Consider the following 18,843-nt stretch of genomic DNA (forward strand, 5'->3'; position numbering starts at 1 on the left):
TTCACATACAATATAAATATTCAATTTTGTTGGGACACAAACGTTGCCCGAATTCTGTCGAATGCAACACTTGCAAAGGAGCTGTGCACTTGAAATGCGCTGATATGCCTGCAAGTCATGTTACATGCAAACATTGTGAAAGTGAATCTGACGATTAAGCTGGTTATTATTGAGTGAACAGTAATAAACAAAATGTGTGCCCAACGTTTACGACACTCCCTTACCTTTTTAACAACTTTCTCATTATATTGCCAATAAATAATGGTGGGCTGACAGTTACTTAGAACCTAGGGAATAATATCTCAGCAATATTTTTATCTGTATCTGAGCTACCTATAATTTTTCCACCTTTTAACATCTTCCTTTGTGTCCACACTAAGAGGAAGGTTTTCCCGCAGTAGATACCTGAACTTAACTCGCTCGGAACAGCTTGGTGCTGGCTGGCGATCAGCAAAAAGATAACTGAAGGTCCTTCGGAAGTACATTTTTCTCCGTGAACGATGCTGATCGAAGGTGGCAAAGCCCTCGTTAAATATGCTTCCCTTCGTCGGCGAAGGTACAACGGAGCAAGGACGATCTCATAGATAGGGTTTTCTATGTTCGAGAAATCGAGTCTTTGCCCTCTCCTCCATTCTTGAGATCGCATCGTTTAAAGCTCTTCAAGCTTTACTTACAATGTAGATGGGACTCCCCCATTTCCACCCCTGTCGCCAAGGAAACTAAGACACTAAGCATAACGCCATTAACTTCTGTCTGCATTGAATGTAAGAATCTGTAATCGGTAGGTGCCGACAAGGTGATCGACGAATGATACTTTCTAGGAGATCGAACAATCGTTATTCGTTTCTAGTTATGTATTTCGTTTATTTGCATCCAGTACCAAAAAGATGGCTTGTACGTGATATATTTCTTTTCTCAATAACAAAATTGACAATTTTCAAATTGTTGCGAATAATACGGTGAAATTGCTATTATGCTTCTACAGAGGTATTTATAGTTTACTTTAATGTGGTCGTATTAACAGCCGGGTCATTAGCAACCACATGCAACCGATGACTCTCTACATCTCGAAAAGGGCAATTGCCTAATCTCGGGTGGGCCCGTCTGGAAATCCTCAAGGACCTCATTCCAATTTTTCCTTTCCCGTGCCATTTTTCCACCACTCCGAGGACAGGAGAAGGATCTCTCTTTAAATACTCAGAGATCTCTAGCGGGGGCGTCAGTTGGACGAAAATCCTTGTACCGGTCGATACCGAACTAGATTCTGTCTCAAATCCTTGTACCGGTCGACACCGAACTAGATTCTGTCTCAAATCCTTGTACCGGTTGACATCGAACTAGATTCTGTCTTAAATCCTTGTACCGGTCGGTATCGAACTAGATTCTGTCTCAAATCCTTATACCGGTCGATATCGAACTAGATCCTGACTTAAATCCTTGTACCGGTCGATAGCGAACTAGATTCTGCCTCAAATCCTTGTACCGGTCGATACCGAGCTAGATTCTGACTTAACCCTCATCCGTCCCTCATTTTGCGAACTGAATCTGCCCCTCGGTGTCAAATTGACACAGTGGTAAAATATCGACGAAGTAACAAGATAAAAAGTTATTTTCCGATGTTTTTGTATTGAAATGGATGCGTTAACATCTGCATCTTAGTATCTGCACAATTTTCGCATAAAATAAAGCGATGTGTGGGACGGGTCCCATGGAAATCACCGACACAGATTTCTCCGACACGGTTTTCGCCGACAACATTTCTCCGACTCCAGATTTGTCTGACAATAGCTTTGGTCGACAACGCCTTTAACCGACAACGATTTTGATCGACAACGATTTTCACCGACAACGAATTTGATCCACAAAGACACAGTATGATAATATTGTATGATAATACTGTATGATAATACATATGATAATGCTGTATGATAATACATACTGTGGTTGTCTTAAGTTGTTGTGGATCAAATTCGTTGTCGATTAAAGGCGTTGTCGGCGAAAATCTGGAGTCGGAGAAATGTTGTCGGCCAAAACCGTGTCGGAGAAATCTGTGTCGGTGATTTCCATGGGACCCGTGTGGGACATACTGCTTGTTTACACAAATCACATCGGGTACTATGTATATTAGCATTCGGTTTTTTCTCACACATGTGACATCGGGCTCGTTTTTTTGTTGGAGGAGTATGCATTATACGATTACTACAAGACGGTACAATCACTGGTGGTATACCCTGTATTTGTGCAACAAGTGCAGTCGCATTAGATCCTCGCGGTAGATGTGTGCGTAACGTAATAGAGGAATGCACCAAAGAATGTCCAATTTCAATCAAAAACAGGCGTCGACGATATCTTTTATTTTTATTCCACGTTGCATTGAGTGAAGTAAATATTATAAAAGCATTTCATGCTGATATATCTAACATATTAGCAAAAATTGCCATTGGCTATCTATTTGTTTTGCGCTTACATCTGTATGTGCCCACCATCTCCATATCATCGAGGACAGCAACGCGACGCCTCCTTTTGTAGCGTTATAATATTTTATTATTTCAGGTTTTTTATCTACTTCACTACTTATTTGCTTTGACGTATGGTATGTACTAAGTAGAATAACAAATCGTCTTCTTTTTGTCACATAAGACGCCATTATACCTTTTAGTATGTAATCAAAAACAAATTCCGAATGATGAAGTGGCTTCTTCTTCATATCGAGTAAAATTTGGGGAATTTCTTTTCTATTTCTTCGTATGGTCCCTACAAGCGTCATCTTTCGTTTTTGTAATATAGTTGCTAATTCGTGTGAAGTAAAAAAATTGTCACACGTAACATTGCGTCCAATCAAACCTTCAACTAATTGTAGCACTACGCGTTGACCCTGCTTTACTTCTGTGTGGCAGTTTCGATCGCGTCCCGTTTAAATTTCCATACTTTAAGAGTAATACGTTTTCTTCTAATTTAGAAAAAATCAATTTTCCTTCAATTTTCGAATGCCGTATAAATTTGTCATTGAAAAACTCCGCGACAGTCCGTAAGAGTAAATACATGTGTCATATTGACACACAGGGACTCTTTCGTAACAAATTCGACTTGCAGTTTTGACATCATTATTTTCCATGAACAAAAAATGCTAAGCATATGTGTTTCGCATTAAAAAATTAAAAGTCACAAAGTTTCGGGCAAATTTACCGACAAATAACAGAACAGTACACCTTAATTCGCGAAAACTGTGTCAAATTGACACGAGGGACGGATGAGGGTTAAATAAATGTGTGTGTAGTTTATATTGACCGGTCCCAGGTATATTCCTTCAATGGATTACCAAAAATTAGAGACTCTCAGACCTCAGCACGTAACAGAGGTATGGAGCGAAGTTGTTTTCGGTTCTAAAATGAGGGATTATGAATTTACCATTTTGAGGGATTGTCTTTCAACCTAGAAGCATTGTTTTGTTTCATGCTTATCCTGATAGACCCTTTCTTTGAGAGAATGAAGCAGTGCAGACCAAGTGCAGATCGGTTCGATCGGTTTAAGAATAGACCTTAGTTTGTTGGCGGTAGAGTAAATTTGTGGGACTGGAATACGTGGAAATCTTCGAGAAGAATACACTTTGTTCTAGTTTAACAATTTATTGCATCCCCAGAAGCGCGCACATCTACAAGCTGCAAGCGGCGAGGCGAATCTACGATGTGCAGGGCAACCCCCGTAGAACAACGTAGACGCAACGAATGCGCAGTAATATAACACGAAGAAGAAAACGGAAAAAGGAAGAACGAGGTTAATCTTGTACAGTTGCATAACGATAAAATTACTTGAGAAACTGCTAGTGCAAATGAGATTGTAGCATCGAAGTATTCTGGATTTTTTAAAGAGCTGATCGAGCATTCGAGAACAATGAAGAAATTTATTGATGAGTATACAGGATGTGTGATCCTCCGAATATCTTTTTTAATTTTGACAAAATAAACAATTTTTTCTGTGTAAATGAATGTTGATTGAAAATTGAATGTATTTTTTTATGAGCTAAGCGATGCAATATATTGGTTTGTAGTTTGTAGTGACGATCGGGCGCCGCTTAGCGAACAGAACCGCTAGATGGCAACACGGGTACGCGTTAATGCAGATAATATAGTAGAGCGGGTATTGCGATTGTTGTTTGAATTTTGTCATTGAATTGTCAATTTTGTAATTGGTCTGGGTTAGCTTCTTGTAAATATTTTCCACAATATTTCTTCTCAAACATTTTCTCAGATATTTTCGATATTACTTCATATATTATATCAGGATGACCATAGAAGGGTCGTAACGCTTCTGAGGCCGCTCATCCATTGTGGAGGTATGAATCATCAATTTCCGTGTCACATTGTTTACAGAGGCTCGTATGAGTTTGGCATGATAACCTATACATAGTTTGGTCATACCCAACGATCGTATTGAACATCATTTTTAATGTTACCACAAAGAAGATATTCGCTTGAACACCTTGTACCCAATCCGAATGAATACATTTGAATAATAGTGCACCTCTACGAGTAAACCGAGTTATTTTCAAGGTGGTCGATATATTAGCTCTTGCATCAGCCTCTACTGCCGCGCTAGGTAGGGCAAAGAGGAGATAACCTTTAATTGAAAAACTTTCCGCGGATGTAATTTGTCCGTTCGTTATCTTCACGCGGCTCAAGCTCGAGGATGATTGCACGTTGATCTACGGTGTTAAGTAAGCTCGATCTCCGTGTCTGGTTTCTTTCGCTATAGCGTTAATGAACCGCAAACGGTACTTTTCTTCGGCCGCTACTATTTGCCTTATTTCGAATGTTCTCTGCGGATCGTATACTAGGGTAATGGAATTAATATTTCACAGGATCGTAAATTTGTTCATAACACAGTTTGTGTAATTTTAATATCGTGAAAAATGGTTTTCCCTAGCGTGCACTCGCCGAATGTGTATAATACACGGGATTGAATTGCCAGCCTGTTAACGCGTCCCAGCGCAGCGTACCAATGATATAATCGTGGTAGCCATTGTTTTAATCCGCAATTTGCCGAGCGTGTTAAAGCGATTAGTCGACTTTGTCGTCAGCGATTTTATGATACGAAAGATGATAAGCTTCTTGTTTGGTGCAAACTGCGGAAGATACTGCTGACTCTGTTCTATATTGAAGACATGTCAAGCTACTATGTACAGACGCCGCGGAAAGCATGTTGACACGTCTCAAAAATGCATATTTTCTATTTTAAATCAATAATTCAGGAATTAATCGGAAATATATATTATGTACGTTATTTAATATAGTACAAACTATACTCCTCAAAAGAATTTAGGGATCACTTGTGCGAACCCGAAAAATTGCTTCCACTCTACGTGATCATAACTCCGTGAAAAATTGCCGCATCGATATCGTTGAACAATGGTTTGAAAGCCTAAAACCTCTAGTTTCAGATGCTCTGTTTCAAATTGTTGCTATGTTGGCTTTTTACAATGTTATAGCGAGATGAAGACAACATTGACGGTTAACAAAAATTTTGTACAACTTTGGAACATCACACGGGGAGAAATAAATTTTTTTGATAAATCGCGTTAATATCATTTGGGAGGGCTATCTTTCCTTCCTGTGTAAAATGTGTGGTTGTTGATTATTGTGCGATTTTTTTTATTCGAGTTATTCAATATTGAAGTAAATTGGCTTTATAACTAAACCACATTTTCTTGAAATTCTACACGTTTAACGAATTTTCTCAACGTTAAAAAACGTTCGTACCATAAACTCCCTATTTTTCCCATATTCTGCAAAGTTTCAGCTTTAATTTTAAAAAAATTTTATCGCTCTACCTCATTTCTATCGAAAGTTCTTTGATTTTGGATCGAGTTTGGTCCAAATTTTCTAGCGTATTCCGCTGTATGTGGCGCGCTAATTTCTGCGAAGCACTACCTGCAAACACAGCTGCCATAGGTAAAAAATTGTCGCAGCTAGTTCATGGGGTACTCAATTGAATCGGCAGAATCTCTGCTTCGATTTGACGTTAGGATCATGGTATTACGATCATTTCTCGCCGAGATACAGCGAGTTGAAGGAAAAATGGAAATGGTGCATTTTTTAAGCATATTTCCAGAAACACCTGGTATATCGAAATGTTAATGAAATTGAAAAAACAAAGGGAGTGCCTTGAACAGAAAGAAACGCTCTTTCTATTGCTTTTTTGGAAAAGATTCTACGATACTTTTTCGCTTTCTGGAGCCAGTTAAAGTTAAAAAGCCAACATTTACTTGAATGTTGAATAACTCGAATAAAAAAAATCGCACAATAATCAACAACCACACATTTTACACAGGAAAGATAGCCCTTCCAAATGATATTAACGCGATTTATCAAAAAAATTTGTTTCTCCCCGTGTGATGTTCCACACTTGCACAAAATTTTTGTTAAACGTCAATGTTGTCTTCATTTCGCTATAATATTGTAAAAAACCAACATAGCAACAATTTGAAACAAAGCATCTGAAACTAGACGTTTCAGGCTTTCAAACCATTGTTTAACGATATCGATACGGCAATTTTTGACGGAGTTATGATCCCGTAGAGTGGGACCAATTTTTCGGGTTCGCACAAGTGATCCCTTAATTCTTTTGGGGAGTGTAGTATATGTAGCACCAAAGGTGACATAAAGTTTATAATAATGACAGGAAAAATTAAATAGCTTTTTTATGGATTGCGGAAAGTATGTTCACAGCATTGAAAATTCGTAATTGAGTGTATTCTTAACAATAAAACGACATGATTAATATGAAGTTTGATACCCTTTGTTTCTTATGACCTCTTCAAGTCTTCTAGGCATACTTTCAAACAATTTATTTATAACATTTTCGTCAATACTATTCCAAGCACTCAGTTGTTCCTGTTTAAAAACTGATGTATTATTCCGTTTCTCACTCACACTTCGATCTAACTCAGGCGTGGGCACGGGTGGAGCCCCTCAAACGCCTGCTTCCCCCACCAAGCTTCCTTTCGGTGGCGCTCCTTGTTGCTCCGATGCACGAGGCCTGCGCACTGCTTGCGACAAGCGAAACGCGTCCTTCCTACATAGTAACCAATAGTAACGGCGGATGCTGGTGGGGGTTGATTTAAAGCATTCACCTTGCTTTCTCCATACACATTTTCTTCTATTACAACATCGGAGTTAAAATCTTGACGCGTCTCGCTAAATATATCCTTCCTCCCGAAATCTAGTGATTTGTTTTTAAACAAAATGTGTATGGAGAAAACAAGGTGAATGCTATCGTCGTGTGCTATCTGGGAAAATCGGAAAGAGGACCTTTTTCTCAATAATCACTAATTTTCTATATCATATTTACCTCCTTGAACAGTATAACTCTTTCCTCTTTAACATTTTCTTCTATTTTCAATCCTAACGGAGATATTTATGTAGTCATTCTGTTTCTTGTGAAACACCCAGTATACTTCAAAATTTACGATTTTTCTTTCAACAATAACATTAACGGTTCTTTAGTTAATTTTCATTTTAAAAGGATGTGTAAGCGAGACAAAACGTCATGTTTACCGACAGTAACCTACCGTCCCAGGAAACACGGAAATTCGCATAATTAGAGTTTGCGTTGTCGTCACTTTAGAAACATATAAAACTCTTTTACAATTTCTGACTGCGAGTTTCAGGAAACATACACAGTGGGACAGAAAGTGTTTATATAATTAGTTTTTTCAAGACAACTTCCTGTTAAAAACTTTATTGCTTTATTCCTATTAAACATCCAACTATGTTGTAGATGTATAGTCGTGAAATCCGTGGAATAATTGTGGAAGCTTAAAAAACGAAAGCATAAATTGAGTATGTCCAACTATATTAACCGTGAAAAGAAGAAAATGTCAAGTGTTGTAGTCGTTTTATGCCGTGGAATTTTAATATGCATTTGGATTGTCGGACACCCGGTAGAATTAATTAAAAGTCATCTTCCAGTAAACGTACCGACAATACTTTGCCGCTGTACATTTCAGCGGCGGCGCGGCATGGAGCGGTGTGGAGCGGTGTGGAGCGGCGTGGCGTGGCGTGGCGTGGCGCAGTCCGAGCAGACGGTTATATCGCTGAGAAAAATAACGAGCGGCAAAACGGTGCTTCCTGTGGCGACGTGTTTACGGTCTGCGGTTTCCACGGGCCACGTGGTTGTCGGTAGGGTGAAGTGGTCGTAGGGCGAGGATGCTCCGGAAACGAGAGGCCAAGCTTCTATGTACAAGCGCTAGTATATACGGCGTGCACAGGCCAAACTAATTCCATTTACCGCCGCCTAACTTTACTCTTGCCGAGCAACTGAGCCGACCGACAACGTTTTCACGATCTGATCCTCCTTTCCGTGCTCCCGTTCCCGTTGCCCGTGTTTCACGATGTCTCCGTCTTTCATCGATCAGAGAGACCCACTGCCTTCTGTGTGCGCTCCTTTAACTGGCACGCATCTTCAAGTCTGTCAAAGTTTACACGCCGCGGTTCAACGAGCCCGGCGACTTCCCTGAAAGGCAACCCGAATTGTTGACATTGGATTATAACTTCGGTGTAACGAGCGTAAATCGATCCCGCTTCCACCGTACACGCACTACGACCACCACCAGGATTGTTAAGTGCTTCACGATCAAGGTAATTTGCATGATTTGTGACAAGTCCCGTCACCGCGCCACCGCCGCCGCGCCGTTCCGCTATGCTGATATCTACCGTTCTACTGTGTTTGTAGAGTACCGAGTTATACGAAAAAATTAGCTTTAAACCCTTGTCGTATTTTAACGAGTCAGACTCGTCATAAAGATTTTAACAAAGTCTAGCAAGTATGAATGTTACGCGTTTCTTTTTAGATGAAATAAAATTGGATTCGTTTGTTATTAATATTTAAGCATTCAAATAAATGTAGCTGCACAAAAAATATAAATTTTCTTTTCCCTTCTATGACATTTTTGGGGATAATAACGTTTTAATCGCTGAAACTGTAAAGAAAATGGTACGACAAGGGGTGAAGGGGGTAGACTTGTTTCTAGGATTGCAAGGGTGCGGGATGCGTCTTCTCATTTCTCGATGATGCAAAGATGCTGTTTTTCAGTAGTCAAAGGCGCTAGATAAAAGATCGATCCAGGACGCAATCGCCCTCAAAAGTCCTATCTCTACGTTTACGTTGCGTAATTTGTATCCCAACAAAAACATTCTGTAAACAGGAGCCAAGTTCTTATGGCCGTAAAAAGTTGTGAGATCAAACAAAATACGGCCAAGTTCTTTAGCTTAGAAATACCTCTTGCAATACAGAAAAAAGCGTTTGTAAAAATTAGTTAAAAAGAACGCTATTTAATTTTTAAAGAGTCACATGGAGGGCTAAATTATTCAAACTTGGCCGCTACCTAACACGTTTTAGGGCCATTGGTTTAAAAAGTAACGGCCAAGTTTGAATAATTTAGCCCTCCATGTGACTCTTTAAAAATTAAATAGCGTTCTTTTTAACTAATTTTTACAAACGCTTTTTTCAGTATTGCAAGAGGTATTTCTAAGCTAACGAACTTGGCCGTATTTTGTTTGATCTCACAACTTATTACGGCCACAAGAACTTGGCTCCTGTTTACAGAATGTTTTTGTTGGGATTTCATCCATTTTTGTTGAAATTTCATCAATTATCAAGTAGGTATCAAAGATTAACACTCTGCCGGCGAATTAGAACCCAACTTTACCTAGATTTTTTTTGTTATAATTTTAGTGTAATTTTCTACCTTATTGTAATCTACCAGTTTGAGCTGTTTGCCACTACCTCGAATGGCGCTATACGAACGTTTGGAGAGAGCAGATGATTCTTTCCGGAATTTACACGGTTCCTTATGGGAAAAGCGGCATATTTAATTTTCTCCATACATAACCTATTTCGTTTTTTTTAATACAACCCCTTTAAGGTGTAAAATTTCAAACTTTGATGATTATTCCTTTGAGTGTTTGTTATGGTGGACCTATATACCAAATTTCAAGCTTGTAGGTCAATGGGAAGTACCCAAATGGTTTTGATGATCTGTCAGTCAGTTAGTGACAAATTTAGCAATTTTTGAGGTCCTATATCTCGGAATCTACTAATGTTGGGGGAGTAATGTTTTGTCAATATTGAGACATGATAGCATTTAACAAGTGTACGAAATTGTGCCTCTCCATCTGCCTCCAGTGTCGAGTTATAAGTCTCTAAAAAACGGCTAAGTTGTTTCGTGTAAAAGGAGGTAGTGCAAGAACTTGGCTGGTGCACTACCGTGCACCTAGATTATTCGGAAGCATAAAGCGGCGCATTTACTGTCCAGAGCACGAGAGAAAACTAGCGGGAGGGGAACGGGGCAAGAGGAACGCAAATACAATCTGAATGGTCAGGCTTCTTTCCCCGTTCCCTTCTCCGCACTGTAGCTATCCGGTCCACCATATTCTCCATGTCAGAATTAGTAAAAAAAAGTAATTACCTTTCTTTTGTTTCACGCCTCGTTTTCGAGAAACCTGATTTTGAAAATACTGCAAATACACGTGCTATTGATACGAGTAGTCTGACGCGTCTGATCATGACGCATCAAATCTACTTGCTGCGTATACTACACTCCTCAAAAAAATTAAGGGATCACTTGTGCGAACCCGAAAAATTGCTCCCACTCTACGTGATCATCACTCCGTGAAAAACTGCTGTATCGATATCGTTAAACAATGGTTTGAAAGCCTGAAACCTCTAGTTTCAGATGCTTTGTTTCAAATTGTTGCTATGTTGGTTTTTTACAATATTATAGCGAAATGAAGACAACATTGACGTTTAACAAAAATTTTGTGCAAGTGTGGAACATCACACGGGGAGAAACAAATTTTTTTGATAAATCGCGTTAATATCATTTGGAAGGGCTATCTTTCCTGTGTAAAATGTGTGGTTGTTGATTATTGTGCGATTTTTTTTATTCGAGTTATTCAACATTCAAGTAAATGTTGGCTTTTTAACTTTAACTGGCTCCAGAAAGCGAAAAAGTATCGTAGAATCTTTTCCAAAAAAGCAATAGAAAGAGCGTTTCTTTCTGTTCAAGGCACTCCCTTTGTTTTTTCAATTTCATTAACATTTCGATATACCAGGTGTTTCTGAAAACATGCTTAAAAAATGTACCATTTCCATTTTTCTTTTAACTCGCTGTATCACGGCGAGAAATGATCGTAATACCATGATCCGAACGTCAGATTGAAACAGAGATTCTGCCGATTCGATTGAGTACCCCATGAACTGGCTGCGACAATTTTTTACCTATGGTACCTGTGTTTGAAGTTAGTGCTTCAAAGAAATTAGCACGTCACGTACAGCGGCTGCGTGACATCTCTGAATACGCTGGAAAGGACCAAACTCGATTAAAAATCAAAGAACTTTCAATAGAAATCAGGTAGAGCGATGAAATTTAAAAAAAATTAAAGCTGAAACTTTGCAGAATATGGGAAAAATAGGGAGATTATGATACGAACGTTTTTTAACGTTGAGAAAATTCGTTGAACATGTAGAACTTCAAGAAAATGTGGTTTCTCCAGTACCATGCGCGAAAAATTTTTTTTTTAACATGCTATATATCATTTCGCGTAGATTTTTTCACGCTGATTTCAAATCTGGTCTCAAAATGATATTAACGCGATTTATCAAAAAAATTTGTTGCTCCCCGTGTGATGTTCCAAAGTTGCACCAAATTTTTGTTAACCGTCAATGTTGTCTTCATTTCGCTATAACTTTGTAAAAAAGTAAATAAAGTGGCAAACGAAACATTGTTGTTGCGTCTTTTCGACTTGTTTCTGTATGTAGAGTCACTATCTAGATACCTGTATCACGATTTCGAAAACACCTTGTGAATTGCAGTTATTTAAGACTTCAAACATTTGCAATGATGTTGATTGTGTTGTTTAAGCCTAATCGCTATTATCTAAATTTTTATTATTCATTTCAAGTATAATTGTAATTAATAACATTCCAGATCCGAACGCTACTTCGTTCGTACCCCGTCACTGTCGGCACTTACTTGGGCTTTTGGATCGTGTATGACTTTTTCTGGATATTTACCATTACACCGTGAAATCCTGTGAACGCTCTTTGAGCACTTCCAATAAATCACCATAAGGGCTCAACTATGGAATCCGACTTTCCGCAGGAAAAACCCTTAAAGAAATGTACAAGCGGAAGATCTCCTCATTCCTCCAACCCTCAGACGACTATGCAGTTTTGTCTTTTGCAGTCATATTTCGAGAAAACATCGAACCATGCAGATCTTCTACTCTGAAATGTAATCGTCCAAAGTACAAGCTACTCTTGGTTAAGGGGGTAGATCCGTTCTAGGATTGCAAGGGTGCGGAATGCGCCTTCTCATTTCTCGATGATGCAAAGATGCGGTTTCTCAGTAGTCAAAAGCGCTAGATAAAAGATCAGTATAGGCCGCAATCGCCCTCAAAAGTTCTATTTTTACGTTTGCGAGGCATAACTTGCATTTCTGCAGCTGCTAGCTGTCGCAACTTTATGAAAATTGCCATATGCGCAGCTTTATGTTTCCGAATAATGGAAATTACTTAATACTAATTACTAATAATAGGACTTTTGAAGGCGATTGCGGTCTACATTCAGTCTAAATCGTAAAAATTCAGCTGGTGGAGTTTCTTTACACCTAGATGGCAAATAACTATTTGCAAGGACAGTAATTATGACTACTAATTAAATATTATAGAGAATATTGTACAGGGTATTTCATCGAGCTTGACCATCTTAAATATTTCGCTTACTTTTTACGATCGAAACAAGGTCAGAGGGAGAGAGATTTCAGGGTCATTGAAGTTTTTTTAAATGGGACTACATACTTTCATTACAACAGTCATTTAAAAAAATTACTTTGCAGTCATAAAAAAAAACGCTGTAAATTGAAACCTCTACCCAAACATTGAAATTTGGCTGAAGCTTGCACAGATCTAAAACTTTCTTTGCAACGACCGCTTAAAAGTTGTTGTACGATTTTGTTCACTGTTTTATAGAACAAATCTTTCGCGATTCTGAGAACATTTAAAAAATGTGTTCGTGAATAAACCAATGATAGATTTGAAGATTGAAGCCTCCCCTTTGCAACAATGTAAAAGAACTTCATGCACGATTTTTTGGGGCGTTTATATGAAGTTTTGAATGAAAGATGTACTGCCAAATTGACGGTAATATTTATTATAATATTTAATTCAATTCTTCAATCGTCAAATGTATCATTGATTTCTTCACGAACGCATTTTTTAAATATTTTTAAAGACGCTTCGATTGGTAGCAGGTTTTGAAGAGGAAACATCTCTACAGTTTTCCACCCGCTACATCATGCTAAACTGTTATACGTAAAAACGAATGATAGTTTATGAAAGTAGAAGATTCAAGTTTTAAAATGAGACAAGGTTTATTGTACTACTATTTTGTTTGAATGTAATTATCACAAATTTAGTTTACAAATACAGTTTTAGATCCACACTGTATGTTCTTACTTACTCGTTCTTGGCAAAAAAGTGCATTAGCAGAATATTACGAAGTATTCCAGGTTCCTGACACACTGTACAATGGACCGTAACTCATGAAAATATTCAAAAAACGCGGAAAGTATATTTTACATTTATGGCGTGCATTTGCAAGAGTACATACATTCCACGCGAAAAAAAATTACGCTACTCTACATCATGGAAAAACTATGATGTTCGAAAATTAATTTGGTACTGTGCCAGTGGCACTGTGGAAGTAATAACTTCCACTCGCGCATAATGTTGTGTTAACATACTGCCAACCTTAAAATATAAAACCCCATATTCAATTGGCAATTTGGAAAATTCAAAAACATATATCCATTATTGTGGTTCATAAATGATACATATGAATTATTATGATAATCGATTGCTACTTTCTATGAAAATTTGCAAGGCATAGAAAATTTTGTAGAAATAATTCAAGAAAATAAATAATTCCCAACTATGCGAGCTACTTTCACTCCTTTAACGTAGACGATTATCTTATCTTTATCATATCATATCTTTGAAAATTATCTCTCACAAAAGCTACATTAGAATCGGTGCGTTTGAGTCCGGTATGTTTTCCTGTTACTTTGACACAACTCTTTTGTACTTTGAACTGCGAACAATAGTGCTTGGAATGGCAACGAACTCCGTGTAACTTTTAGACTTTGCATACAGAACGTCCCAGGGCGGGTGGTACAAGCAGAGACGAGATAATTGTACATACATGAAAAACAAGTAAAAATACGAATAACAGTTTTTCCTTTGAGGCTTTGAAGTGCACATACAATATCGGCTAACTCCTACTCGACCGCGTTCAGAATAGATACTGGCGTAATAATAGTTTTGGCATAAATTGGAAAACCAGCAGGCGGGAAAAGTTGTGGTTCCCAAAATCCCCAAAAAGATAATTCCTTCAGGTTGCGCGTTGAGCCCAAAGTTTGAGATTTTTTGAAAATTGGATGACTGAAATTTCAAACAGTAGAAAAATTATAAGAATTTATGAACGTTTTATTTTTAACTTGAGAACATTATTAAAGAAAGATTGGTCACTTACAAACCATATTTATAATATTTTGCAGAAGGATCCGCTGCATAATCATTACAAACGAGCTGGAAAACGAATTACGATATTTCGGGAACGCAACAATAATGATGAGGTAGATTATACTCGGAAAATTTCACAAAAAGTGTCCACATACTATTGAGCAGAGGTGTATTCAGTAGTATGCGTGTCTTACCAACTTTTAAAATGTTTTTAATTTTTATCTTCCTTATTCTATCTTGATTGTTTAGGCGACCGCATATTAAAAATACTTCGAGCATTGAATTTCTCGAAAATGAAAGCCTTGGAGAATAGTAAACTAACTATAAGTTGTATTATTTGATTCTACAACTTCTCACCACGCTTGCATGTATATGTCTTTGCCAATTGACCATTAAAAACCTCTCTGCTTAAGACAGCAACTGATAAGTAGCTGTAATAACCAGTCTAATTAGACGGTCCAAGACAGAACGATCCTATACTTTTCTTTCTCCTTTACCTACCTTCCCCACTTTTAAGTACCGTAATAGTACCCCTTTGCGGATATTGCGCCGCCATTGTCTATATATATCGTTGAATAAAATAGTTGTCTACCATATTCTGCCTCCGTTGCCAAAGGAACTGGCATACTAAATGCAATGCTATTAATTTCTTTTCGCATAGTGCTCAGCAATCATAGTGTTTCTCCACTTTCTGTTACATGCAGCAGCATTAACCCTTCCTCTTATATTTTCTTTTTTCAATTTTGTTCGTTGCATTCACATACATTAATGCTCGTAGTTGGCTTAAGTCCGATAGAACTTGAAATTGTAAAAAATAACACAAAACATTTAATTTTAATCAAATTGTTTTATCGATGAATTTGGATCTTCTTCCACACTTTCATCGACAGCGGCAATATTCTCTTCAGTGCGCACATTCCTTTGGCGTGTTGGAGTTATTGCATCATTTAGAGAGTATGTGGTACGAAATCTATCCACAGTTCGACGGATGGCTTGCTCCGATGGGCGATTATGTGTGCCATAAAATTCAGGAAGTCGTCTATAAGTTGCGCGAATCGACGAATGATTTTCAAAGTAAATTTTGATAATTTGGTAGCGTTGTTCAAGCGTGAGTCTATTCATGATGATTTGACAGACTATACTGAACATAGATATCGACAAGAGCAGTCAGAAAGACAGCTTGTATCGACAGCTATCCGTATCGAAAGTTCTATCTAATTACAACTACATGGAAAAGAATGTTTAAAAGGTATCGTTTTGCAAAGAACTTTCAACTAGCGATAAAAAGTGAATACAAATGGTACCATCTCATTAATTATGACATAATATGTTTAGGAACTGCTAAAAACTCTTGTGCAAATGAGTCGATGCGTAACATAATTTGTCAAAATATAAAACCGATTTTTAAATCGGTGCAACTGCGAACCATTGCAGTAATTTATAAATGATAAATATACAGCGGATCTTTATGCAGAATAAATATTTTCTACCTGAATTGCAACAATCTGGAGTGAAATAGACATTCATTGGTAATTGTTTAGAAAGAGGGACTCATCTCAGATTTTGATGAAATTTAAATATGTTATAGATTTTTACGTTTTGAACAACTTTTTACTATACATGTTACCGCCGCTCAATTTTAGTTTTCGAGATATTCGCAAAAAACTATCGCTTATACAGTATTGAATTTTTCGTATTGCTGCACGCTCCGCAACAACGTAAGCCTGTCCCGGCACCGCGTTTGTTTACATTTTGCTTCTAAACACGCTGTGGAGATGAGAAAGAAAACACAGTGTCATTCTAGTCATACATATATAGGGTTCTTCTGGATTTTCGCATGCGTGGTCGGCCCTCTCCGCCCCCTACCACCTAACCCTAACTAATTCTGATCTTATGATTTTTCCATTACTAGTTCACATTCTGTATGACGGCTATATAGAATGAAAAGATTATGTGATCAGAATTAGTTAGGGTTAAGTAGTGGGGGCGGAGAGGGCCGACCACGCATGCGAAAATGTAGTAGTCTTTCAAAATTGAAAGCTCACCCTATATATGTATGGCCAGAGTGAGACCCTGTTTTCTCTCTCATCTCCACAGCGTGTTTAGAAGCAAAATGTAAACAAACGCCGCGCCGCGCCGGGACAGGCTTACGTTGCTGCAGATACGAAAAATTCAATATGTACAGTATTAGCGATAGCCTTTTGCGAATATCTCGAAAACTAAAATCGAGTGGCGATAACATGTATAGGAAAAAGTTGTTCACAGAATGATGACGTTGACAACATATTTCAAGATGATGAAAATCTGAGTTGAGACCCTCTTTCTAAACAATTACCCATTCATTTTCTTTCTTAAAACGTTTAAGACTAAACCTACCGGTCAAAATGACCGGTTACAGATTTTTTATTTTACAATTATTGAAACAATAAAAAAGATTTCATAAGAAATGATTGTATAGATATCTTTAGTATAGATCACGTATTATAATAGGAGCCGCACAAATTCTAAATAAAATCAATCTTGTCATTTTTATAATATAAGGGAACATGTACCAGTTACTACTTTCAAGGCTCTGTAGGTTTAGTGTTAATAAGTTGAAAATAATATAACAGTATCGTAAAATTCTTCTAATGCTTTTACCGTTTTAAATTACACCTACTCATTTTTATCGTAAATGCATAAAATCCGCTGTCTAATGATAATGATTGTCTATTGTCAGAGCAACATTAGTGATATGTAATTTTACTAAACACGTGCAAGCCTTTAACCGATAGTATATGGGTTATTTTGTTTTTAAATATGACATTGAAGGTAGATTTTAAACAGTAATTTTGGAAAAAGGGTTACTGTGCTTATAAGCCATGTACGTCATCATAAAATCGATATACCGTTCATTGGTCTGAGTACTATCATATATGAGGTCTATCACAGAATAGACCTAAAATCCAATACGCTCTTCTATTCTAGCCTCATCGGGCACCTGAGCCCCGTTATTACACCTAACGTTAACGATCAGCCATAAGCATCCATCTATGTTACTTCGTTTACATTATACATGTCCAACATGGCTTAACAGAAATAAATGCAAGCGACACTTGCATTTAAGTGTTGCATTAAGTGGTAGAAGTTATGAAATGTGTCGCGTCCGGTAGTTTAACCATCGATAATAATTAATCATAATCATGTATAATATATTATTTCTGATTATGATTAATTATTATCGATGGTTAAACCACTGGACGTGACAAATGTAACAGTACAAGTATCAGGTGATTACAGAACAATCAATACAAGACAGGTGGGTCATTCCATGCCGAATCGATCACTTTTTGCAGGCACCATCGGCGATTTTGTTCTAAATTAAATATGTTGTAGTCCATGAGAAATTAGGGGGGGTTTAAGTTATCACTTTGCCGCTTTCAAATTTTTTTAGAAATGGCAGGCCTTCACAGTTTTCAATTTTTGCCCATTTCGGCGAAAACTGGTCTCGCTTACGAATTTTTATCTCGGGAACTGTTTGTCCGATTGAGCTACATTTTTTTTTGTTTTATTCGCGAAGGATTGGGCTATTGTTCTCCAGGTATAAATAGGGTTATTTAGTCGTATACAGTCTGCTGGAATTTTCTTGAGACCAGCGATATAGACAACGGACCAACGGAAACGGGGGTTCACGGCGTCCTTTACCAGCTCATTGTGACGCCAATTTTAATGACACCATCTTTTTCAAGGGCTCATTTTAAAGGGGAAACTTCAAGGAATATAACCATATTCTTTTCAAAATTGGAATCACTCCGGCCCCTCATCGAAAAAAACGTAAAAAAAGAATTTGTTTCCTTTTTTCGACATTACAAAGTTGATTTTCGAGGTTGAAAAAATTATTTTGTAATAGCCTAATCCTTCCCGAATAAAACAAAAAAAATGTAACTTAATCGGACAAACAGTTCCCGAGATAAAAATTCGTAAGCGAGGCCCATTTTAGCCGAAATTTGCAAAAATTGAAAACTGTGAAGGCGTGCCATTTCTAAAAAAATTTGAAAGCGTCAAAGTGATGACTTAAACCCCCCCTAATTTCTCATTTACTACAACATATTTCATTTAGAACAAAATCGACGATGGTACCTGCAAAAAGTGATCGATTCGGCATGGAATGACCCGGGTGTCCTGCCCACAACGCTATTATAATTAGGGGATATCTTAATAACAAGTTTAGAAATCGTTGGATAGAAACGACGTATGTTCCAATTCGTTGGCCACCGCGTTCTCC

General features: G+C 37.7%; 1 protein-coding gene across 12 annotated transcripts in view; it reads right to left on the minus strand.

Moving 5' to 3' along the window:
- LOC143215469 (lachesin) overlaps nt 1–18,843 on the minus strand; it is a 653,313-nt gene that overhangs the window by 24,652 nt on the left and 609,818 nt on the right. The window lies entirely within an intron of this gene.

Source organism: Lasioglossum baleicum, chromosome 13 (assembly GCF_051020765.1).
Source record: "Lasioglossum baleicum chromosome 13, iyLasBale1, whole genome shotgun sequence".
NCBI lineage: Eukaryota > Metazoa > Arthropoda > Insecta > Hymenoptera > Halictidae > Lasioglossum > Lasioglossum baleicum.